The following is a 27,653-nucleotide window of genomic DNA, read 5'->3' as shown; positions in this document are numbered from 1 at the left end:
TTCAAAAGAACCCTCCAACACACAGTTACCTTTAAGCACCACACCCACTTCAAAAGCCATAAAAATGTCAGGAGATGTACAGTTTTTTCCCATTGGTTATTAGTTGAGGATTTAGAGACAAACCAAAGGCAATGCAAAGACAACCTTCAGGAAAAAATGGTTTGACCTTTACCAGCCTCCTAACTCCCTCCAGCTAAAATGTGTTTTTCACACCAAGTTCAATTATTAATGATAAGTCTGAAGGAATCCCTAAAACCCTCCCACTTCCCGAGGGTTTCCTCAGATGCACTTAAATTTTCAAAAGGCTCATATTCCTGCACCTGTTAATTTTTCTTCAAATGCCTCCAGCTTTTTTTATAGGCACATAATTAGTCTAAGATCCGAAACACAAAGTTTTAATGGACAATATAACTTGCTGTAACAGAAGACTTCTGCCATCCAACATATTCCATTCATGGGTATCTAAGAAAAATCGGAAAATAGTCTTCAGATACAGTCCTAGCTTTACCCACCAGAGAAATCCGCCCACTAGAATTTAAAGCAGACTTTAACAGACTGGCTTTAAATTTCTCGGACATTTGCTACAGAACGTGCACACCAAGCAGTTAACATTCCTTGTGTTTTCTTCCTGTTTTTTTAAACCACTTATCGATGCTCAAGTTCTAACAGAATTTTTCAAAAATTCGCCAAAAATCAACTCCAGGACCAGGGCCATGCTCCCCAGCACCTTGCAGCAGTCTAATTCAGGTTTATAAGCCTTGGTTTTGTTTGAAAGCTGAAGGGAAGGGAAGCAGCCTCTCTGTTTTACACGTCACTCCTGGGCAAATGGAATGGAGGCAAGGCCTCAGGGCTACACTGCACACAGAAAACATCTTGTCCACCTGCCTAAACACATGCTTAATGGCTAAACCACCTGCAAGTCCGATTTGCTCAGTTGTACATGTTGCTTAAATTCAAGATAACGCTGTTTCATTTTGTTTAAACAGTCACCTTGTATATAACTGGTCCTGTGGGACTTCAGCTGCCAAGGTGTTAACATGTATTACATTTGCTAAAGGCAGGAAGCAAACAAAACATTTTTAGCCCCTTTGATTAAAGTAAATAAAGACACTAAGAAGTGCACAAGAAAAAGGAACAATTTCAGTAAGTGTTATAACACATACAATTTTTGCAACAAGAGTAAAAACATCCAAAAAAATATGTGCGTGGTTACGTAGGCAGACACGGCTACACGTACGCGGACGGGAGGGCATATGCGAGTGAGTGTACCTGCACACATAGGTGTATCTGTAGACATTTGTGCACACACGTGTGTGTGTGCTACATAGCTATCCAGCATAGGTGTTATCTGTAGACGTGTGCACACACATTTGTGTGTGCTATATAGCTATCCATAGACATAACAAAGCACACAGAGGGCACAGTTACGCAGGCTTCCTAGACATATACAAACAACCTGCAGGATTGGTTTACTGGGTTAAAAGGCTTGGGACCATAATCTCCAGGGAAAACTTAGTCAACTGGCAAAACTTAGTCAGAAAGATAATGTTCTACATCCTAGTTTGGTGAGTAGCATCTGGGGTCTTAAAAGCTTGCCGGCAGCCATCTAAGATACAACTATTGTCTCTACCCTTATGGAGCAAAAGAGATTGAAGGAAATCAGGCTCAAAGAAGAAACCAGTCCACATTAAATGATGCCCAGCTACCACTGCCGACCATTCTGACCAGGGATACAATAGAAGGTCCAGGATAGAGTGGGAGAAAAATGTAGAACAAAACTCAAATTCCTAAAAAAAAAAAAAAAAAAAAAGCCAGATTTACCGGACCAAAAGAGACTAGAGGAATCCCTGAGACTATTGCCCTAAAATAACCTTTAAATCCAGAACTGAAGCTATTTCTGGAAGTCACATAATAGACTGGCTTATAAAATAAACAATACCACCTGTGAGTAATGTACTTCCTTAAACAATCAATTATATGAGACCAAACAGTCAACATTTACCCAAAAGCAAAGATGGGGCAGCAAGGAGGGAAAGGAAACTAGATTAATGGAAACAGAACAAACAAAATGGAAATAAGAATGCCAACACACTGTGAAAATTGTAACCAATGGCATGAAACAACTGGTATAAAAATCATTAAGAGAATCCTAATTTGCTGTGTAAATGCAATAATTTTTTTTTTTAATTTTTTTCCTAGCCCCTAACCTGGGGTCCCTGGGAGGTCCAAATGGTTGGAGGTTCGAGTCCACCCAGAGATGCCTCAGAAAAAAGATCTGGAAATCTATAGCACAAAAACCAGCCATGGAAAACCCTATGGAGCAGTTCTATTCTGACATACATGGAGTCACCAGGAGGCAGACAACTGGTCTTAGCCTCTGCCTGAGGACGGAACCTCACGTCCCTACCCCTTCTGCAACTGTTAACTGCTTGTATGTGTGCATGTTAGAGGCCAGGTGGGTAACAGGAGACAAGCCAGAGAGAATCAACATCCCAGGGTTTTCTGAGAGGATACTGGATAATACATGCTTCTGTCTAGTTTTTTTTTAAGCTCAAGCATGGTTTTCAAACTAATAAAAAGCCTTTATTTTCAAGATACCATGGAGCAACATTTTTTTTTTTAATATCAAGTAGCTAGGAAACTCTAAGATTTAGAAAAGTTAATACACCAGTATAGGATTTTCGTAATCTAAAAATAACATTTATGCAACTATAACCCAGGGTTCAGTGTTGTCCAACATCTAATAGCATACCGCTGAACCTAACAAACACGGGGGGAGGTTCATCACCAAGAGCTAACACCAAACCTGCACACTAACAAGTGCTTCCTGTTCTGGTCTATGTGCTTAGTATTTGTTAATTCTTTAAGGCATCACAAATTTCCAAATACAACTCTCTCCAACTTGCTCTCTAAAACTGCCTTTTTTAAATTAGGTGCTGGTAGGCCTCAACTTTTCATGCCTTACAGAAGACAAAAATCTCCCATTAAAAACGACTGGGTAGCTCAGGAACACCAAGAGGAGCCAGGACCCAAAGAGATCTACTTACTGCATCATCACAACAGACAGCTGATTAACGAGAGGCACCCCGAGCTTTTTAAAGGAAGTTCTTTCAACTAGACTCCTACTACGGTGTGGCAAAGGTGAGACAGAAAGTTTTGAAATATCCTTTTAACAGATGTTCAAAAATACAAATTCTTAAAATTGCCAACTCTGTACAACAAACCTACACCTATTCTTGTCTCACGATAGGAAAAAATACCTGTGAAGACCATCTGCTGTCCTACTTAAAACCAAGAAGCGTGGATGACATCAAATGTGTTAAATGCTAGGCTACAATTACTCTATTTTAGGAAGCAAATGACCAAAGGCAGTTCAAAGGGAAAATATCTTCTATTATCTACTTCAAAAGGGCAATAATAAAAAGTGTCAAACCGATGAGTTTGAGACTAAAACAAAACAAAAACTTGATTTGCCATCATCTTCAACAAAACACTAGAATCCATTCCTAGACTTAAAAAATAATTTCCTGTTAATACCCTGCTTAAAACCTTCAGCAGTGACTTGACAGTGGCAGCAGAAAGCTCCTGAGCCCGCCTACATGGCTCCGCTTTCCCCTCTGCCCAACCCTTTGCCTCAGCAATCCTGCGACCCTGTGTACAGTCATAAACGTTCATTAAGTTCTCTGAATGATGTGGTTTTACAGCTCTATGCCTTTGTCTACTCTGTTCCTCTCCAACTGGAATGTCCTTCAACTCCACTGCTGTCTAAAAATGCCTACCCGTCGTTGAAGTCCAAGCAGGCTTCATCTCTCAAGAGCCCCATCCCCCAAGCCGGCTGCACACAACTCCCTCTGTGTCCCTTTGCCATGCGTAGGTTGACAAAGTTCACCTCTCTCTCCTAGAATGCAAGCTTGCTAGAGTGCAGAAGGCACGTCTTGCTTCTCTTGGTAGCATCTTTACTGCTTTAAAGGGTCCATGAAGAGAAGGTACTCAAATATTTGATTAGAAAATAAATTGAGAAAACACTGGAATATCATTTCACATCCATCAGATTGGCAAATATTAAAAAGCTGCTCACGTGCTGGCGTGGATGTGAATGAGGGGCAACTCTCGCATACTGCTGCTGGGGGTGTGCATCTGGTGTGACCGCTCTGAAGAGGAGTGTTTTTGTTCCTGGCAAAGCTGAAGATGTGCCCCATTGAGATGAGCAGTTCTGCTTCAGGTAATACACACACACCAAATACCATACACACTGCCATCGAGTCCATTCCGACCTATAGCGACCCTACAGGACAGAGAACTGCCCCACAGGGTTTCCAAGGAGCAGCTGGTGGATTCAAACTGCTGACCTGCTGGTTAGGACCCAAGCTCTTAACCACTGTGCGACCAGGGCTCCAGTAATATTTATTTTTCAAATATAGGTTCTGATCACCACCTTCTTTTTATTAATGAAAAAATATGTATATCAAGAGGATACCTCTCACATTGTATGAATAAATGTTTTTTCATAAAACTATAGTTGCCATAATACACACACACATGTATGTGTACAGGGTCTAAATATAAAGCATATGTCTTACTGTGGCTAGTGATCAAAAAAGCTTGGAAAACACTGCCTTAGAGAAACAATTATGTACTCAAAAAAAAAAAAAAAACAGCATTACAGCACTGTGTCTTATGGTGAAAAACTGGAAATAATCTAAATAACCATGGACAGAATGGATAAAATATGGTACATGCAAGTAATGTATTATGAGTTAAAAATGAATAGTGTAGAGCTACTTGTATCAACATCAATAAATCTCAAAAATAATACTGAACCAAAAAATAATATGGATGATACCATTTATTTAAACACACAAACAATACTGCATTATTGTTTACGGATGCATACATGTATAAGAGAGTAAAAGAAAAAAAAACCCATATGAATGGAAAATGACAATTTGAGAGACAGTTACCTCTACTTCATAGAGAGGGGAGTATGGGAATGTTTCACAGGGGGCTTCAACATAACTTTAGGTCTTATTTCTTTTAAAAACAGAATTTCCAAAACAACATAAAATGTGAAGATATGACAAACCTCTGGGTAATGGGCACCATTCCATTATCATTATCTGATTTGTTGTTGTGCTCGAAATATTTCATCATTTCAAAAAACATTTTTAAATGAGCAAATGACTAGAACACATGTCCAAAAAAAAAAAAAAAAGCAACGTTTAAAATCTGTCCTGGTGTCTATCACTCCAAATCAATACATATTCCACAGTGATGTTTACTGGGGAAAAAAAAAAAAAGGCTAAATTTGAGTGCTTATGTATCAGACACTGTGTTAACCACTATGTACACAATCTCACTTAGTTGGGGCGATGACCCTCAGGACAGGCACTATTATCACCATGTTAGGCTGACTGCATTCTGTCTCTGGCCTCTAATCTTTAGTGTCCGATTACGTCACCACTGTACATTTTAAGGGCAGAAAAACGGGCTGATTTATTTTAGAAAGACTTTAACATGGGGTCAAATCAAAAGGGTTTCTCCTTATCCAAAGAATCTACTCCAAGAACTATGGCCAATTAAAATTTTACTAAAATGTATTCTATTTCTGCAGTTAGTGTAAAATAAACTCACGTTACAATGAATGCCAATCTAGGCTCCATGTGGTTACCTTATTTTAAAAATAAATTCAATGAATATGGACACACTTCAAGTACAACCCACATAAACTGCTGAATTTTTTAAAATTTACAGCTATAGCAGCAAATTTAAACCCTACCTTTAACAGCTGGGAGCCCTGGTCGTGCAGTGGTTAAGAGCCTGGCTGCTAACCAAAAGGTCGGCAATTGGAATTCACCAGCAGCTCCTTGGAAACCCTATGGTGTAGTTCTACTCTGTCTTTTAGGGTCACTATGAGTCAGAATCGACTCGACAGCAACGTGTTTTAATAGATGAGTCTATAAATTACTAGAATCTATGAAAAATATTTCCTCCACTATGATACCATGGGTTTTAAAGCAATCTTTTTGACGTTTTCATCTTATTCTTCTAATACTGTTATTAAATTGTTCAAAGAGTAAGAACATATGCTTTTTTCTTCAGAAAATGGCTAAACTAAAAATCGCACTATATGAATATCTCATCTATGGCTATTACTTGAAAATAAATGGAATTATTCTTGTAGGAAAAGCCTTTGTTCTTCAAAGATGCATGCTGAAGTATTTAGCGTGAAGTCTTAAACGATATTTGCAACTCACTCTCAAATGGTTCAACTGAAAATATATGTGATAAAGCAGATATGGCAATAGAGTTGTTCTTGAGTCTACAGTATTCCTTCCCCTTTCATGTATCAATTAGCTTCCAGAATAAAATGAAGTTTTACCTGCATTTTTAGTTTGGTTATTATACTCATAGAAAGGCGGCAGCTGAAAGATCTACAATATGGTCAAATTAAAAACCTTTCACTACAGTTTATCCAATAAAATTGCAGTCAACCTAGAATAAGTTCTGCAATATTATAAATCATGAAGTAGCCCTCTTTGCTACTGGACAAACTGAGACAGTTTTTACGTGATTAGAAGTTATGCAGTAATTTTGAAAATCATAAAACTGATAACCAACATCCTCAATCACAACACTTCCAACTAATAAGGCAAATTTAAGTAAAAGGACCAGGACTATAATTTAATACCTTGCTCTTAGCTAGTAATTGAAATACCCCAATTACCAATTACAAACATCTAAGATGACTGATAACGGATTCAGACATATCAAGGATCATGAAGATGGCGCAGGACCAGACAACATTTCGTTCTATTTTACATGAGGTTGCTAGGAGCTGACTCAATGGTAACTAACAACAAGGTGACTGATATTACACAGGAGTGGTTCTAAAACATGGAAACATTCTGAAATCCACTGTTCCTAACACCAGGGATCAGGAAACAAAAATGACGGAGAAAAGTACTGGCTTAAAATTACAAAGTTATTTGAAAGAATTCTAACAAGGGCCTCGTCCCATCTACTCAACCATACTACTTCTTCTAGATGTACTCTATGAAAAACAAAACTAAAACAAGACACGCAAGAACCACAAGTTTCCCTCTTCTGAAACAAAAAATGAAGAGATACACTTGCAGGCCACAATCAGAAGGCATTTTTAACTTGGCTGGTCTGTATTACCAGACAGGGACAATAACATCTTGCCAGAAGTCCACCACCTGTGATAAGAGCAACAACTGCTTCACTCCTAGAGTTGGTCAAAGTTTGACTTGAACATGGTAAATAGAGCATTTGAATTCTTTTTAATTTTTATTGTGATTTAAGTGAAAGTTTACAAATCAAGTCAGTCTCTCATACAAAAATTTATGTACACCTTGCTATATACTCCTAGTTGCTCTGCCCCTGATGAGACAGCACACTCCTTTCTCTCCGCCCTCTATTTTCCTGTCCATTCAGCCAGCTTCTGACCTCCTCTTCCTTCTCATCTCCCCTCCAGACAGGAGTTCCCCAAATAGTGTCTACTTGATCCAAGAAGCTCACTCCTCACCAGTGTCATTTTCTATCCTATAGTCCAGTCCAATCCCTGTCTGAAGAGTTGACTTTAGGAATGGCCCCTGTCTTGGCCTACAGAAGGTCTGGGGACCATGACCTCCGGGGTCCTTCTAGTCTCAGCCATACCATAGAGTCTGGTCTTTTTACGAGAGTTTGAGGTCTGCATCCCACTGCTCTCCTGCTCCCTCACGGTTTCTCTGTTGTGTTCCCTGTCAGGGCGGTCATTGGTTGTAGCCGGGCACCATCTAGTTCTTCTGGTCTCAGGCTGATGTAGTCTCTGGTTTATGTGGCCCTTTCTGTCACCTGGCCTCATAATTACCTTTTGTCTGCAGTGTTCTTCATTCTCCTTTGAGACCAACTGATGCATCTCAGATGGCTGCTTGCTAGTATTTAAGACCCCAGACGCCACTCTCCAAAGTGGGATAAAGCATTTGAATTCTTAATAAAGCAGATGATGAGTTAACACTAGGAATCCTGGTGGCACAGTGGTAAAAGCACTCAACTGTTAACCAAGAGGTCAGCAGTTTGAACCCACCAGCGGCTCAGGGGGAGAAAGATGTGGCAGTCTGCTTCTGTGAAGATTACAGCCTCGGAAACCCTATGGGGCAGTTCTACTCTGACCTATAGGGTCACTATGAGTTGGAATTGATTCTATGGCAACAGGTTTTTAACGAGAGTAAACACTGGATAGCATTTTAATAATTACACTTTCATAATTCTTCACCTATTTCCAGGGATCCATTTCTACGAATGAAAGAGTAACAATGACTCTTCACGACTGGCATGAGATTGAGGCTTTTCCTGCTCATACGTAACATTAATGCAAGTGTTTAAATACGAAGCAACAATTTTACTGCCATATTTCAAAGCCAGAAATGAAGGTGTCAAGGGCTGTGTATTTTGTACTTGCAAAAATTCATACCAAGAAGGTAATAAATTGCAGAATTTATTTTTATTACCCGTATCTATCTTCAAAGATAAGTAAGATTCAAAAAGAAATTTAAAATTTACTTATAACGCTATTTTCAATTCTCTGTTCTCTAAGAGGCAACGCAAGGTATACATATTGCTGTGAAGATCTGTATTTTAAACATACACACACAGTTATATGCAAAATGTCTATAGATACCATCAGAATATTCAAGTTGGAAAAGACTTACACATCATGTAAACCAACTCCTTATTTGACAGATTAGCAAACAGACAGATACCCAAGAAGGAAGTCAAAGCACCAGGGCCTCACAGTCACTGAGCGGCAGAGCCAAGAATTTTAATTCTGCCAGTTTTCTTCATCCCTGTTCCAAGAGCTACACCTAAGACCTCCCAAGGCCTGCTTTACAACAGCGGGGGAGGGGGGGTGGGGGGGCGGAGTAACTACTCAATACTTACTGTTACGTTCCCATCACCAATCTGGTTACATACAAAAGGCTTTGCATATTTAAAATCACACACACACAAAAAAAACCTTGTATCAGTTTTATCTTTTAAAAGCCTTAAAAACCAACAATGGAATCCAGTCTTCTGGCTTGGAATAAAGATAATTGCTTTATGAATGGAATATCCAACAATGGGCCATTGTCCACTGCCTGGAGTCAGCTGTGCCAGATAAGAACAGTCAAGGCAGTATATCCTGTAGCCCAAGAACTGAACTGCTATCCAATCTGTTTCCTCCTCCTTTCCACACAAAAAAGACACTGCTCTATTTCACCAAATCTACAAAACACCATCATTTTAAGTACCACCAAGAAAGAAAAAAGCTGTTACTGTGATTTGCCACCAGTTGTAAGACATCCCAATTCCAAAGACTGTAAGATGTGGGAAAAAATGAGAGTGTCTTAGAACCTGAAAAATAAGATGTAAACCTGACATTCTTTACTAACATAAAAATACTTGTCATCTTCACACAATACCAATTTCCCTTCTTGGCTAAATGTATATTTACATGGTTTACTGTATAATTCGATTCAATCCGACTTTATTAAAGAACCTACTATTACACTAGACACTCTGCCAGGTAAAAATACAGCCTTTTCTAGAGACTTTATAACAACGTTACAACTTCTCTTCCAACCTACATTCCTTAGACTAGTGATTCTCAAACTTTTTGATCATAGCAACTCTTTACACTCTTAAAAATTAAGGGCCCCAAAGAACTTTTATTTACGTGGATTATAGCTATCAATACTTATATTAGAAATGAAAAATATTAGTTCATGTAAAAGCAGTAATTAATACATGTTAACAGAAATCATTTATGAATAATTAAAAACTTAGTAAGAATGACATTTTTAAGTGATGTTCAATCTTTAATGTCTGGCTTAATAGAAGACAGCTGAATTCTCATGTCTGCATCTGCATGCGGTTGGCTACACTGTGTTGGTTTGAATTAGCTGGAAGAGAGAGGAGTGCTGTGGACATTCTTCATTCATACTACAACAAAAACATGACAACTGGTAGTTTCCTAAAAACTAACTGCAATATGGAACCTGAAATCCTACCAACAGTTTCTACTGTTACAGAAAATCCAAGGGTCTCCCTTGCGTTTGGAATGGGTCTTTTACCCAAGCGCGATTTCCTACTATGCATTGGTAATTTGGAATATATCGGTTTGCTGACGTAGACAGCTCTTCCAAATGTTGACAATTTTCATCATACATCAAAAAAAGTCACACGTGACGCCACCACTAACCTTATCAGAAATGCCCTATGCGCTACTAGAAAAGTGTCAAGAACACGGTGGCAGATACAAGTTCTCCAAAATACTAATTTTCATTTTAAATCTCGGATTTTATCACTGGCAATGCATACTGTCAGTAATTTTCCTCAAAGAGGCATTCTCACTTTGTTCCTTTTTGAGAAAATGTCTGCCGAACACTCGCGTCTGAATAATCATAGTTTATCTTCAGTTATACTTTCAAGTACAAACGGGCATTCCGTGAAAACAGCAGCTAGTTCAGCTGGCAACTCAAAAGCACACAAACGCTTTTTCTGGAAACAACCATCACATTTCAGTATGCAGCAGAGGTGCTCTATGTGTACCACCCAGTTTATCACACAGAATCCTAAAAAGACATACACCAGAGGGTCTAACTTGGTAAATGAATTATCTTTACTCCTTTATCAAGGACATTCTTTGATGGAACTGGCCATAAATATATAAAATTCTAAGTGCAAGGTGGTGAAGAACACATTGACTTCTAATACAATTTTGGTACCACTGCCTCATTTATGCTAAGGTCCAACAGTTTTATCCTCCATTGCTTTTGCACCATTTGTACAAATGTCAATACAGCAAAAAGGCAAGTAAGAAATTACTACTATTATGAAACTAGTTTTGACCTTATAGGTGCCCTGACAGCAACTTGAGGATCCCCATGGTCTGCAGGCCACATTTTGGAACCTCTATGTTAAAGAGTTCAAATGATTAAAGAATTTGTCAATACCCTAAGGAGCAAAAACCTGTTCCTCCTTAACCAAGCACACACACAGACACAAAAAAGGCAAACTATACTTATGTGTATTCAGTTTATATAAATCAGAGGCAATATGATATAATTAGTAGAAAAAAACATCAGCTTCAGAGGCAAGAAGACTTTGTTTTGATTCCTTGTATAGCAATTAATAGTCTTATGACTTTGGGCAGGTCATTTACCCTAAGCCTCAGTTTTGTCATCTGTAAAATGAAATTTAAAATATCAGGCCATTTTTAAGTATTTTCCCTATTATTCTGAGCAACTAAAAGCAGGCCACGTATAAGTTTTTATAGAAGGTGTGAGCTGTTGTAGCATTTCTTAAATGAAATCTCTTCTCACAGATTAAGACTGAAATGTAAAAAACACAAAATAATGGTCCTCAAAGAAGTCCGGAGCAGACCAATAAGCTGATGGCTTCATATCTTAAACCAGTAAAAGCCATCTTGAGAACCACTGAATAAATAAGGTGGATCTTGAAACACTTTACAAAGTATAAAATGAAGTATTAATAAGCTCCATGACTTGGATGAGGAGTTCAAGGGCCACCTGTTTCTTTCCCTGATGCACAGTCAAGAATTTCCTTTGAAAAAATAATTTCCTTTGATCTTAAATACCAGCAAAGAATCTCAACACAGAATGGCATTTAATAAACTAAAGTACTGGCTTTGAGGACAATTTCAGAACAAAAATACGGTACATGTGAAAAAATGAACTGTATACATGAAAAGGCAAAAATGGCATCTGTGCATCAAAGAACCAAAGTTCTGGCCTCTGAGGAAGAGACTGCATGACTTCTATATTGTTCCCGTTACAGGTGCCAAAGTTAAGTCAGAAATGACACAGAGACCTGGTGAAAACTCTTTGGTATAGTATTAACCCTAATCCATTTCCCAGGTGCTTCCTGAGTACCTAGTATACATGCCAATCTACATGTGTGCTACAAGGGACAAGAGCCTAAGGAACCTCAGTGAGCTCCAGACCCCTCACCACAAGGACCTACTCTACGATCTCAGCACTTTCAGTTCATCTGTGTAGCCCACAAAAGTGGGTCCTCAACTCTCAACTCTCAAAACAGGTATGCTACAAGAATAAGTGTGAGATGTATTAGAACAAAAGACAGCACATTAGAGAGCAAGTATCAGGGAATATGAAAGGTAGAGTTAAACACAGACTAAAGCAGCAGTATAAAATTTTGCTACTTGCTACTGATTTTTTTTTTAAGTACAAAAGTGAATCTGGAAAGGCTTGATACTATTAAGGTAGTACCAGCTCTGTTCCCTAAAAATTATCCACTGGGCTGTCAGATGTAAGAGCATGAGCAAAGGAAACCTGGATCAACAGAGGTATCCAAGGAACCAGTTGAACACCTGCCCAGAAGTCACCCAGGCAGTAAGATGGATTTAAGTGTCACACTATTGACTCTTAGCACCTACATGACACCCAGGTGCTGGCGTTATTTAAAGCCAAAGGTCTAAAAATGTACCACACAGTAAATAGCAGGTTACAAACACTTCTGACCTATATACCACACAAAAACTCAGGTGTCCTCATGAACATATAAATTCAAACTGTCCTCTACAATCTCAAATTCAAGGGTTTACTACCACTATATTTATACCAGTAAGGTATTTGTCATTGACATTCAATTTCTTTCTTCTCCACTATTTTTAAGGATGTCCCTAAAAGATAAATACTTTGGTTTAACTTTTTAGCCCAGAAACCAAATGGGTTTGACCAAATTTTAATACATTTTCAGAGGTCACTTGCCCAATGTACTATAAATATATATCCTGCTCCAGAAAGCAGTGTACTATATATTTTAAGACTTCTTTCAAATGAAAATCAGTGTTTTTCCTAGGGGAAAAAGAGAAAACAGCAAAAACTTAGCTAAAATAAAAATACACCAGAAACCATCACAAGTAAACAAGTTTTCTTATTTAAAGGAGTTAAGCTTCAATTACTTAGAAAATGCTAAAGTCAAGAAAAAGTAAAGTTCTACTCAGCTAATCTCCCTACAATAATTGAATTTCTGGTAAAAACTGCCAATAAGTTATAAAGATTTTCATTGAGAACACAAGTAGAGCTGCTAAAAAGGAAAAAAAAAAAAAAAGTATCAAAATCCTGAAAGATAACACTCCTTTAAGACAGAATAAAAGGTTTTTATGGGCCCAAATAATAAGCCTTCAACTAGAACTGGCAGCTGATGAGTTAATTATATAACTGATATAAAAACAAGAAGATACACAGACTATACATATTTGCATATACGAATACCATTTTATTACCATCCCACTTCCAGGTTCTCTTCCTGTTTCTCTTAAAATTATAGAATTCCTTCAGTTATGAGATTCTGAACTAACAGCTTTGCAACTCATCCAAAGTTGGTCTTTGTTTTCACACGTGAATGTTACCCCATAGCTAAAACAGCCAAATGTGGAAAGTTGCGCTTGCCGTGCAGATTGGGAGGGAAATAAAGTGTCCACCAAATATGCATGCTCCTAGACTACACCCTGACCACCTTATTTCCAAAAAGGCAGCATCAATGTACACGTCACTCAACATGGGAATGTAACTTCTGTACAAAAGCCATTAAAACTTAAATTAACACACTAATATATTATAATTAGAAGTCAAAAACTACTCCTATTTCCAGGAGGTACAGCTTAATCCCTCACCCTTTGAGTGTGGGCTAGGCTTGGTGGCTTGCTTGCTTGCTTCCAAAGAAAAGCATATGGAAAGGGGAAAATACAGTAAAACCTGAGAAAGCTGGAACCTGTGTTAGGAGGAAATCTGTCAGAGAAGAAAAACTCAAATATTTTCCACTAATATAGAGTAACAGGGAAGAGGTAAGACTGCAGCCTGTCAAAGGCAGAAAACTTGTGAGGCCAGGAAAACACGAGGCAGTCCCACGAGTTCTGGCTCTCAGAGGTTTCACTGCAGTAGCTTTACAATGGAGAAACCTAGGAAACACTACCTTACCCAAGTGGATCAAATAATGTCACGTGGATATCATGAGAAGGACTCTTCACCTCTGTGGGACATTCCGCAAAATACCTGACCAGTACTCCTCGAAACTGTTAAGGTCATGAAGACAAGGACAGACTGAGACACCCTCACAGACACTAAGGAGACATGACAACTAAATGCAACTTAGTATCCTGGACTGGATCCTGGAACAAGAAAAGACACTCATGGAAAAACTGGTGAAATCTGAAAAAAAAAAAAAAAAAAAAAGTCTAGAGTTTCACTTACAGTAACATACCAATGTTGGTTTCTTAGTTTTGACCAATGTACCATGATAATATAAATTAAAACACCAGGGGTAACAAAATTTGGGTGAGGCACAAGACCACGTGTACTATATTTGCAACTTTTCTGTAAATCTAAAATTATTCCAAAATAAAAGCTTATTTTTTAAACAGTCAAAGCTATCAAGCAGTAAGATAAAAAACAGAAAATGAAAATAGCCACTTATATCCCAAGTCATCGTTTATAAAATCATTCCAACTTTTACAAACTGAAGCAAGCACCTAAAGTTTCTACATGCTTAGCTGTTTTAAGACTAACACCTAAGATTGCTGTAACACAAAGCAAAGCCGATCCACTAGACACTCAAGAGTTTAAACGTCAACAAAAATTTTCGCAACTAAGTGTCCAGCAAAAGGTATATTTAAAAATATCTGAAGAGTTCTGAAAGATAAAAGAGTAAAGCATTCAAATGTTAAGTACTAAACTGTTTCAAACTCAGTTTACACCCTCACTCCTTAGTTTACTTTCTAAATAACACCAAAATGTATTGTCGCTGTTAAGATGTCATCGGCTGATTTCCACTCATGGTAACCACAACATACAATTTAGGTGATATAAGATTTTGAAAGGAACAGCATGCTGCTATTCTATCCTGATAAAAGCTTCCATAAAGCAGACACTTATGGGGCTTGTTTCTTCAACTGACAGGACATACACAATTCAGACACCCCAAAAATGTTCAGATTCAATGTCATCTACTGTAGTAGAGAGATACCGGAACACTTATATTAAAACCTGTTGTGTTGCCGTGTGCCGCAGACTTGATTCCAACTCACAGCTGTCCTACAAGACGGGACAGAACAGCCCCATAGGGTTTCCAAGGCTGTAATCTTTACAGGAGCAGATCACCGGTCTTTCTCCCTCAGAGAGGCTGGTGGGTTCACACCACAAATCTTTTCGTTAACAGTCGAGCACTTAACCACTGTGCCACCAGGGCTCCTTATATTAAAACCTACTACGTCATTTTTAGTTTTCCTTTATTAATCTTTCAGTTCTAGGATTAAATTAGACATTATTAGGCTATAAAAAAACAAAAACCAAACCCATTGACAGAGTTGATATCGACTCATAGCAACCCATACCGAACCAATAGGACAGAGTAGAACTGCCCCCATAGGGTTTCCAAGGAGCAGCTGGTGGATACGAACTTTTGGTTAGCAGCTGAACGCTTAACCACTGCACCAGCAGGGCTCCTTTCAGACTACAGCTTGTTTTAATTCTATTTCTCACATAAGAAATGTGAAACTGATTTTACCAGTCTCAGGTGAAAAGCAGTCCCCTTGTTTCAGCCTTGGCCTCTTTTTTTTCTACTAATAAAAACAAAGTTGCCATAGTTTTCTCTCCTAATCTTAAGTGGTCCAGTGAACTGAAGGCCATTTTCAACACTGTCCAGAGAGAATAATTTTTTCTACTTTTTTTACATTTAATTTTTTGTGGAGAATATAATTATTAATTTCCACTTAAAGTGCTCTCATATTCAGAAAGCAACCAGTGCTTTGTAATACCAGTGTTTCCACTAGACTATGCACATGGAATACCTACTAAAATTTAACTTCAAATAATACGTCATCAGAATTTCGTCAGAGCTGACAAAACACTGTAAGAACGACATTTAAGAAATAAAACATCCAGAAACGACACATTAAAATCATTACATTTTATCCAATTCATTCAAACAATAAGCCGATTAAAAAGCACACAAGTCATATACTAATTTCTGATTCTACAAAAAACAGAATTTTTCATTCTAGTTCCCATTAAGTAAATAAAAAGATAAGGCAGGTACCTCTTACTGTCAATAAAGATGATCCAGGTCAAAGGCTTGCAGACATATATCAGAGAAGAACAACAACAACAAAAGAATAGTTACAAGTAGACATGGTACCTCATTAGTCATTCTCTGAATTAGAAGCAAAGGGGCTCAAATTCAATTCCTGAGACTAAGCTCACATGGGAGAAACGACTCTCCCAACTACCTGCCTGAAGAGCACAGGAGGATGCTTGGTGACAGAAACCTCTAGACTTCCTACCTTGAGGACTTAAAGAAAATACTGTTAGCAGCTTCTGAATCTCAGAAACACTGACCAGATTGAATAAAACTAGCTCAGAAAAACATTCTTCAGAGGCAAGGAGAGATGAGGACCTCTAAAGAACACGACACTCAGGTGCCCCGCTGGATGATTTCCCTGAACACAGTTAAGACAAACTTAAGGTGTACCCAGCTATTTCTACTTTCAGAGGACATAAAACAAAGCTGTGAGCTACTACACAGTTTTAGCATAAATCCAAGCTTGATAAATAACTGCCAAACTGCACAAAGTAAAATAGGCCAAGTATAAACAGTTTGATGTTCAAACCCTTAGAAAAAAAGGATCTACCTTTGCTACTACTTTTTAATTTAGTTTGAGCTACATCATAGAATGATTTCCTTATAGGCTCTCTTAGTTTGGACTAGTGATCTAGCCATGTACCAATTCACAGTTGTGGGAACGTAAGGCTGTAAAAGTGACCATCTGTTAATGAATGCTGGATGCTGTAAAGGGTCTGGAGATACCTTCTCTCCACAGAGGTTTATTTTTTTGTTTGTGTGTATGTGTGTTTGTGTGTGTGTGTGTGTGTGTTTAATCAATCTAAAGGTACTTTCCTGTCAGTGAGTTTAACTGTCTTGTTTGATTCCTAGAAATTCATGAAGAAGTATAAGCTAAGAACATTTATAGAAAACACACATATATGAAAACATGCGTTAATATATGGAAATAAAATTACAGTCTTCATGAGACACTAGTTTGGTCTTTGTGGTATAACATGGCTTTACATTTGAGCTACATCTCATAAAAAATGCAAGGGTAAAATCACATTAATAACTCATAGAAGGAACTTAGTTACCTATTCTAACCCAAGAGCCTGTAGAAAGAAAAGCTAAAAGCACTTAAGTGTTCACAAGAGCATGAAAGACTCAATACAGGTATACTTAAACGTATGTCTTCATTTGATAATCAAAGAGATAGCATTCAAGAGCTGCCTTTCTTTACTGCCAGAAGAAAGGGGCGGCAACCCAGAACAACAGACTAGTGAGCACACTCAAAGGTCTCCTCCCTCTCTTTCTTCCACCCATAAAAGAAATCTAACTTAAAAGAGAAATATTTTGCCTTTTTTTTTTTTTTAATCTCAAAGGGCTCAAACGAATGGAAAGACAAAATATAAGATTTTTTCTTTGTTATTGAGACGGTGGCTATGGAGAATTTAATGAATTTAGTCTGTAAAGTTAACAAATGCTAATAATGTCAACTTGTGTTGTCAAACTCTGGGCTTTTCACAGTTCACCTAATAATTCTGTTATCAAATGTGCATTATGTTCTACTAAAATTATTTAAGTACACTTAAAACCAACGTTAAGATCAGTCACCAAGTTAAGTTAAAGAGCTATAACTCCTGTCAGAAAGTACTACAAGACTTTTAAAACACAGCTGTCTGTGCTCATCCTTTTGAATGTAAATACAATTTCTAATAAAACCAAAAATATCCAAGAGCTACATCATGGAATGATTTCCTTGTAGGCTCTCCTAGTTTGGACTAGTGATCTAACCATGTACCAAGTCACGGTTGTGGGAACGTAAGGCTGTAAAAGTGACCATTTGTTAATGAAAAAAGGCAAAGCCAGCTTCTTTCCGTTGGAGTGAAATAAAAAGGGTTATGTAGTTTCAAGTTTTGTTGCCCGGGAGACTTATTTACAGATTTAGGTTCAGAGATTAGCAATGGGGTACTAAACATTCAGCAGTCCATAATGAAGACCATAAAACAATATATCAGCTATATTACACCTGGCGATTTCTTACGCACACAACTCTTAACCAAATTCACCTCCTACAGGTAAAACCCTACAATAGAAATTTTTACCCGAATTTTGAATCTCTGAATTAATCAACCTTATAGAAGCTGTCCATGCAATATAAAGTCAACCGATTGAAAAGCAAAATCCAGATAATCAAAGCTATATTAGCACCATTTGGAGAAAACTAAATTTATTTTTCACTAAGCTGAGTGGTAATCCAATTGCTTCTGAAGTAACAAGTACCAGACACACACTTTGTATCTGGTTTTCTATTTATATTACCTCAACTAAGATTTTATCATCTAAGAAACCCTGAAAAGTGTATTTGACAAAAACATGAAGTTTACAGCCTTATATTAAAAAGAGAAAGCATAATTTATAGCATTAATAACAATTTCACATGCAGGGAATTTTCTATTTTCATACATAATGCATCCCTAAAAGTGCTTTGAAAGTTAGAAACTCAGAAGTTGAACAAAAGACATAAAATTCCATTCCCAGTTAATTAAATAAATTCTGAAGTCCCTAAAATATGTTTCCCAGGCATTTTTTGGGAGCCCAGAGACAGACCCACCAGCCATACCTGCCTTCCTGAGAAGGGCAAAGTCCAACCAGGTCTCAACCTTCACAAGGGCCTCCTATTCTTTCCAACTCGTCTGCAAAGCCAGGTCAGAAGATCAGCAGCACCTAAACTTCAAATCACCTACCTAAGGCCTTAGATACCTAAAAAGCAGGTAAAGGCAAAAAAGGAGTCTTCATCTCTCATGACCATAACCATCCTATGGGATTTTCCCCTGCCTCTTGAGGATCTGGGTCCTGCTGGGCATGGACAGACACCACACGGACTCGCCTGCAAACACCCAGCCACCTTCCTCAAGCACCTGATGAGGTACAGAAAAAAAATTATAATTACGATAGAGTTGTTGCCATTGAGTTGGCCTGACTCATGGCCACCCCACGCACAACGGAACGTGGACTGTTGTGATACACAGAGTTTGTCATTGGTTGATTTTGGGGAGTAGATTACCAGAGGTCTTTCTTCCTAGTCTGTCTTGTCTGGAAGCTCTGCTGAAACTTGTTCAGCATCAAAGCCAACACGCAAGCCTCCACGGACAGACAAATGGTGGCTGCACATGAGGTCTACTGGCTGGGTGTCCAGGTCTCCCACATGGAAGGCAAGAATTCTACCACTGCCCCACCAATGCCCTCTAATAACCACAGTACCTGCCCGTAAAAATATAACAATTCTCCTCAATTGCAATATCCTAGTTGCGAACCACCAAGGCAACAACTGCACTGACTTCTGTTTTCGAAGGTTTCTACGTTGCGCTTGAGTTCTACTTTGGCGATTAGAAAATAATACATGCTCAGAAAAGGTGATAGGAAAATTTGGAAATGAATAATGGTGATGGCTGAACAACATAATGTCACTGAATCGTGCATGTAAAACATGTTAAAATGGCAAATGTTCTGTTACACATATATTTACCACAATTATAAATAAAATACATGCTCAGGAAACCATCCCTCTGACTACTGAAATATTTGTCTTTGATGGCAACCTAAATCAGGTGTAAACCAGGCTTTTTGTTTTTTTTCTTTGTTAGCTAAGCTACAAGTCTCAGCTGTCAGTTATAAAATGTTAATTTTTTAAGCAACATATATGTAAACATCTACAACAATAGAGTAAATTCAAATGTCTGTAATTTATCAGAATGAATGGGATAGTAACAACTATCACAAAACGATCTCTGATTTTTTATTATGTCAATGTCTATTATTTAATCTACCAAATAAGTCATATGAAATGCCAAGAATTAAAAGTTTTTTTTACTAAAAATGATCTTTAAAAAAGTTCTGGGAAAGCACGCTATTAAGGGATACACTAACTCTTAGGATTTGTTTCTGGTTCTGCCACTGAGTTGCTGTTTGTTGTTGGTTAAGTTGGTTCATTCTACCTGAGTTTAGTCCACTTGAAAAGTTAGCATACTATTCCAAGCTCACAGTCCTACATAAAGGTCTGTAAACTGCTGTAATCTTCACTAAGTAAAACCAAGAAACGTCAAAAAAAAAAAAAAAAAATCTTATCAATACTAAAAAAAAGAAAAGAATACCATCAACAAAAAGTATGGTTGCTCTTCAAAAAGGTATAAAAAAAAAACTTAAAAAGGTATAGCAAACACAAATATAATTATTTGTGACCATAATTCCTCAAGTGCCATTTCAAAGGATCACAAAACATAAAAATATTTTACAATAAAAATTTAACTCACTAATTTCAAATGGGAAGGAGGAAGACAGCTGTAACGCTAGCGTCAACATATTAGAAGGTTAGAAATCAGGGCTTTAGGATCATGCTATTTAGTGGGAGCGCTTTAAAATACACAAGTGATTGAAACAACTTAACGTCACAATTTGTATAACGCGCAGAGCATCAGCTGAAAAAAATTAAATTCAAGCTACCTCTTAGAAAGTTAAACCCACCTACCAGGAATCCAACCATTGTACTCCTACATGTTTACCCAAGAGAAAAGAGAGCATATGACCATACAAATGTTCACAGCTGCTTTATCTGTAACAGCCCAGAACCGGAAACACCTCGTGTCCACCAACAGGTGACTGTGTACACAAACTGGTCCGCCCATACCGTGGAATACTACTCAGCAGTAGAAAGGAATGAACTAGCACATAGTAACAGCATGGATGAATCTGAAAATAATTATGCTGAAAGAAAAAATCCACAAGAGGAGTATCTACCATGTGATTCTATTTATATAAAATTCTAGAAAATGCAAAATAATCTGTAGTGACAGAAATCAGATCAATGGCTGGGGGAGAGGGAAGCATTACAAAGGAACACAAGAAATGTCCAGGTAAGACAACTTTGTTCACTATTTTGACTGCGGTGATAGGTTTCATGGGTGATACTTATGTCAAAGCTTATCAAATGTATCACCTTAAATATGCACAGTTTACTGCATGTCATCTGTACCTCAATAAAAAAAGGAAAAAAAGTTTTCTAATTACCAAAACTACCTTTATGGCCCTGGCCAGTCAGATTCTATCTGCTCATGAATGGAATATTTAACCTACCAACTCATCACAGGCTCTTTGGGAAGTGCAAAAGTATCCCCTAATGTGACAATCAAAGAGGCCTGGGGGCACAGTGGTTAAGCAGTTAAACGACTGGCTGCTAACTGAAAGGTTGGCAGTTTGAATCCATGCAGCATCTCCACGGGAGAAAGATGTGGTAGTCTGCTTCCATAAAGATCACAGCCTTGGAAACCAGAAGGGGAAGTGCTATGCTGTCCTATAGGGTCACAATCAACTCGCTGGCAAACAGCAACTTGAGAATCACCATTATCACACACAAAAAAAAGTTTAAACAAAGAGAAAGCAGAATTCATCTTTTAATTTCTAGGCCAGGATGACTGCTTCGGTGAAGTGACACCAACTAAAACACAGCAACATGAGAGCCTACTGAGCGTAGGGGCCATAATTTTTAATCAAATCTTTTAATTCAAATGTTTATATTCTTTGGAGAATTTAAGGGAGAGCAAAATACAAGGTTGCTCGAGAGAACTTAGCAACACAAATCAGAATTCTCAAAATGTGCACACCAAGAGGGCTCCTTCAGCACAGGTCATGGTCTGTTTTGAGATCTTGGTGCTGGTTTCACACAGGTGTGTCAAGTTTGTGAAAAGTCACCAACCTGTACAATTAAAAATATGAGCACTTCCCTGTATGTATACTATGTTTCAAAAAAAAAAGGTTTTTTTAAATATGAAAAAAAAAAAAATTTACATTCTTTGACCAAGAATCGAATTTCTGGAAGATAGAAATAACCCAAAAATACAAGAAAAGCCTTACACACAAAGATGTTCACTTCCACCTTATTCACCAGAGAGAAATGACAGAGAATTCCATCCGTGGCACATTACAGGAACAGTTCATTATGTCCGATATTTTTAAGTGGAAAAATAACTGCAAAAATATTAAGCATAAAGAGCATATGTAGTATGATCAATAAGCTGAAACTAATATACCCTTGGGGGAAAAAAGACTGAGGGGAAAAAAACCACGTGAACCTTCAGGACAACAGTTCTCAAAGTGACCTGCAGCTTCAGCATCATGGAGAACCTGTTAGAAATGCAAATTCCAGGTCCCGCCCCAGACCTACTGTCTCAGAGAACTCTAGGCTGGGACCCAGTAATCTGTTTTTAAAAGCCCTTTATGCGCTTAACATTCATTTAAGAATCACTGTTTAAAGGATGGGATTATGAGAGACTGTATTCCCTTTTTTAACCCATATTTTCCTCAACTATCTTATTACTTCTATAATCCAAGTAAGTTTTCACTATTTTACCAAAATGTGCACTATATGGGTCTATAGGTAAAAAGCTTTTACACTGGAAGCACTTTCGCAGGTCTGAATTGCTTGCCTAACAGTCCAATGACCCTTGGATCCATCAAATCTGTTAAGACTGACCAAGATCCTAAATTAAAAAAAAAAAAAAAAAATTTATATATATACATACATACACGATCAGCATTCTGGGAAAATTACAATCCCTCGAAAACCAACAAATCTAGGCTGTTCTAACACACACATACAAATAGTAAGGGATTTTTATGGGTCACATCTGCAAATCATTTTTTTTTTTTCCCTAAAAGCTGAACTTTTGGGCTCGCGTGTAGTTTACTAGAACGGCACTACAGGAATCAGATGTCCTGAAGCTGTGAATGCTTACTCATGTAGGTTCCTGCTTCACCAAGATAAGTACCAGTTATATTTGTCACCAAAATCTAGGCTGAGAAGACAAATTTGGAACACTGGGAGTTGCCAAATCTTTACTTTTAGTTTGAGGACTTAAAACCATGAAATGGTTCCACCTTCCAACCCATCTCACAAAAACAGGCTTCAGGAAATAGAAGGCAAACCACAGGTTCCCAATTGACACCGGAGCTGGTGAAAGACTACAGAATTGTCTAGGGTTCAGCACACATTAAAGAGTAACGAAGACTCACTAACTTAGGGACAGAATACTGATTTATTAAAATACCAAGACAAATGGCTACACAGCTTAATGTGTTTTTGTTTCCATTTCTTAAATACCTTTTAAATATCTAGCAAGAATATAGATCCCCATACATCTCATCACTTACAATTCACTTTTTTTTTTTAAACCTTTCCTTGGAAAGTCAATTCTGGGAGTAAATACAAGTTATCCAAAAGCAAGGTGATACATGCAGTGCTGACCTGGCTTAAGCACAGTCTGTCCTTTCTGATTAAAAAGATTTTTTTTTTAACTAATTATATAAGCACCATGATCACCCACACTTAACGTTTCACTACTGAACCCCCAGCACCCAGCACCATGCCTGACATAAAGAGGGTGCTGAAAACATTTGGGGAGATGAACTTGTTACAAACATTTCTGAAACCCTAAGCCAGGTACCATAAGATTCTATAAGGTTCTATGTGTTGTTGGTGAATTTAGCACAAGACACCACCCCTTTCTGACAATTACTCTGGAAGCTTTAGTAAGAGAAGCTTAACTTTTTACCTCCGTCCTGCAATCCCTGCATATGAGCCAGTTAAATACATTTAAAGCGACATATTCTATTTTAAGTCGCTGTGCTTCCTCTGAAAAAGAATCTTTTCAAACTCTTGGTATCATTAAGATGCAAAATCTCACACCAATAACAAGTGCATTTTTGCCAAGTCCTCCTTATCATCAGACCCACGTTTCTGATTTAACCTTAGTATTCCTGAACATAAAAAAAAAAAAAAAATTCCTGAACATGCTTGTACTCCTGAACAGGTCAGGTTCTCCTTTCTACCCCTTGAAAACACACTTGATCCTGGACCACCGCTCACAAGCCTCCCCAGCCCCCCACCTCTTTTGTATATAAACACTCTCCCTTGTCACACACTCCATCAGCTGTTTGGAGGCTCCACCCCTCCTCGGTTTCCGGGTAGTAACAGAGCAGCCAATGAGCTGTGAGGAGCCGTGCCTGCGGCCTTTTGCCTGCAAACGCTTTTCCAAAACAAGCAGCTCCAGCCTTTAGCAGGGGCCACTGTTCACAGATAAAAGGATCGCCAGGGCTGTGCAACAGGGTGAGACGAGCAGCCCCCACCTACAAGGAAGCCCATGTAACCTGAGCTGTTTGTTTCTCCACCAGGGAGAATTTAAACCGATATTCCTTTAGGGCAAATCACGCTTTAAGGTCACCTAAGTCCCAGTTCTCAGACAATCTAAAGAATCAGCCGGGCTGGAGATGCAAACCTCAAAGGTTGCCAGCCTGGGAACAGCACAGTGTCACCCATCTACCTGACCCTGCAAACAGATGGCCACACTATTCAAGACCATGCTGCTGGATTTGGGTTTACTGTTTTCTGATGAGGACGCATTCCTACAGGCCCCAAAAGCATGTAAATCAGTTTCTAGGCTCCTGGGGAGGTTTGCACAACCCTCAGCAAAGGATCAGAAGAGAAACAATGAATGAGTCAGAGTTTCAGAACATAACCGCCCAGCAGATTAAGTGCATCGGTGCAAAACATTCACTCCCTGCATAACTTGGGAGTCAGCTCTCCTCCTACCAGCCCAGCACAAAAGAAATATCACCGACGCCAAACAACAACCAGAGCCGGTGTCTCCGAAGAACCTTTGGAGGTGGTGGAAGGCAATGACCAAACAGTTACCATCCTTTGGTCTCCCTACCCCCACATGGCTACTTTAGTACTAGATAGGTTCCCTGCCAGGCTGTAAATCATGATGGCATAATTACAGGAAACATCCAAAAATGGGCTGGAACAGGAGATTGCCATGAAACCAGCTCTAAGCCTCCACACCAAAGAAATCAGCAAGGGGCACTGAGGGGCAAAAGGCAAGTACATTCCTTCAGACCTTTTCTTTCTACTCCCTCTCCACCATCTTTCATTTTCAACCCCCAGGCCCTTTCACACAATATTACTCATTTTAGTAGTAGGTTGGAGATGTTTTTCCTTCATTTTTTTGCTTAATATACCTTACTCAAAAATTGTTGGCTCCATCTGGGCCTATTGGTGGGAATTCAACCGAGAAAGGAGGCAAGACTCTCTGCACCCCCACAACACACACACAAAAGGAAATCTGAAAATTTTAACTCCCAAACTCCTTTGAGACCAGAAAATAACAAACACAAAACGAAGATCACCTCTGGCTCGCAAATCCGGAGATTGCTATCCTCCTATTTCACCGATCTACGGTTTTAAAGCCTCTGCTTTCTTTTGTCAGAAAGGAGGAAGGTGGGGAGACAACAGAAAGCCAAGGCATCTCTGCCTTTCATCTTCTACTAAAAATAAGCTATGAAATAAGCCACTTAGGAAAAAAAGGAGGAAAAAAAAAAAGACACCCTGCTGTTCTTTGTCTGTTTTCCTCTCCCCTCTCCTCCCCCCACACCCCGACTCCTAAATGCAGTAATCATTCTAGATGCCACAACTACTAAATGAACAAAAGGCACTGTATGGAAAAGGCATCAGGTCAAGTTAGGCCTCACCCTTTTGCCTCAGTCTTTTAAAAATACCCGTGTACATAATTGGAGAATCTGACATTGATCAAAAACAGCTGGAATTCTCTCCCTCCACCGCCCCCCACCCCAGCCAATTAAACACTAGGTAGAAATTTGCATTAGGTGTGACAGTAACTCTCAGGGCAAGATAAAAATAACTCAGATTCTGCCACCATGCTATTTCCTTGTTCCTAAACAAAAATAAAATCTGAAACTGCTTTGTGTAAAATGTACACACACAGCCCAGAGTTCCAAGTTTTCTTTCAACCTTATGAAAAACCACCATTACTGATATCATTCACACATTTGCAAAACTCAATCACAGCCACAAACAGCTCATAAAGACTTGATTTAACTTGTGCCTCGACATGTATTTGGTACGTAGTATATACTTTATTACTTGCTCCTCTAATTCCTACTCTCACCTCCCCCCAAAATTCTAAACTCCAAACCCTAAACTTAAAAGTTTATCTACTCTTTCTAATTTCTTAGCTTTCCTGAGCAAGGAGAAAAAACACCTCCTCATGCCTTTAAAAGACAGAAAAAAAGAAAAAAAATCTCTTGCCCAGGCAATATCCCTCCCATCCCCCACTTTCAACCCAAATACAAAAACTACTTTAAAACTTCAGTTAATTCCATAACTGAAATATTTGACAATAACCACAGATCTCTCCAAAGAGGTAAAACATCCAATCAATAACAGTAACAAATCAAAGGAAGGCGGAAGGAATTCACCTGAAGAATCTAGCCAAACAACTTGAGTTATATAAACAAAACCCTGCAACAGGGGGAAATTGTGGGGGGATGGGGATGCAAGAGAAAGAGAAGCAGGAGACAGCCCTTTTTAACCATGTTTCACACAGCATCCCCCTACCCCTGCCCCCCACCCGGGGATAAATTGTTCAGGACACTGGGCTCATTTCCTCTCTCCCACCCTCTAAATTACTCCTTAGAAAATTCCTCTGTATATCAAAAGAACCTTCTCAAATTTCTCTAGTCACCAAATAAATATCAGTCCCAGATCCAACCCAAACCAGTTGGAAGGACTTATCTGCTATAGCTTTCCCAGTGCTGTCTCCAGACTGTAAAAAGTTGGGGGGAAGAGATACAAAATAAAGGGTGTCAACTGGCAAGATCAAATACTCCCCAAGAACCTTACCCTCATAGAGGGAGTTTGCTTAAGTCCATAGTCCAGGGGCTATTTTGTCCAGGAGCTCCTCTTTCTACCCACCCCCCCACAGCTGTCACAGTCACAATATGGAGGGTGGCTTGTTGGAGGGCCTGGGAGTCCTCACCACATACAACTATGGATGGGACTGGCTTTATCAGTGGAAAGGACGACAGTAGGGTTCTCCTGGGGACCAGAAAGCTTCATAGGGGTCTCTGACTCAAAACACCCAGGGCTGTTTATTAGAAGAGGGGGCACTGAGCAGACTACTCTCTTCCTAATATAGAAAAGAATTAGGGATAAAGGAGGTCACCTGAGTTACTCCAGGTCAAGAAGCATTGTGAGTGGAGGGGCGTCTCCAAAAAGGAAGAGAGACCTCACTCTCGGGAATTTCTGCCTTGAACCCCTAAATCCACAGCGAAAAAACACTGAAAACAAACCCTGAAGGTGGGCTTGGTGGTGGGAAAGAGGGTGAAGTGGCCAGTCTTGCCAAAAAAAAAAAAAAAGGCCGTCTTAGGAGTATAAACGTGGTGGACGAAAGTCACGGGCACCGGGGGTGCAGAAGAGCGAGGATCGACGCACGTTTCGGGGTGTTGCACATAAAGGGGGAGCTCAAAGGGCTCTGACTCCTGGGAGGTGCCAAGGAGTCGCCAAAGGCACTGGGGGAGGGGGGAGAGTCTCACACAGTGGCCTGGAGTGCCCCGGAACCCCTGCTTGGTTTCAGAGGTGTCCTGGGCACCCCCATACCGCCCCCCACACACTGCCC

General features: G+C 39.0%; 1 protein-coding gene across 3 annotated transcripts in view; it reads right to left on the bottom strand.

The window, feature by feature from the left end:
* Positions 1 to 27,653, bottom strand: part of UBE2H (ubiquitin conjugating enzyme E2 H) — a 109,330-nt gene that overhangs the window by 81,570 nt on the left and 107 nt on the right. Inside the window, exon 1 of one of the 3 annotated variants that reach the window (XM_049894584.1) lies at positions 1 to 27,653. This exon is cut by the window's left edge and continues 2,660 nt beyond it. The exons of the other annotated variants lie outside the window; for them this stretch is intronic. The gene's annotated coding sequence lies outside the window, so the exon portion shown is untranslated. 3 annotated transcript variants of the gene reach the window in all.

This window comes from Elephas maximus, chromosome 8 (assembly GCF_024166365.1).
Source record: "Elephas maximus indicus isolate mEleMax1 chromosome 8, mEleMax1 primary haplotype, whole genome shotgun sequence".
Classification (NCBI taxonomy): domain Eukaryota; kingdom Metazoa; phylum Chordata; class Mammalia; order Proboscidea; family Elephantidae; genus Elephas; species Elephas maximus.
This window is presented reverse-complemented; position numbering and strand designations above follow the sequence as displayed.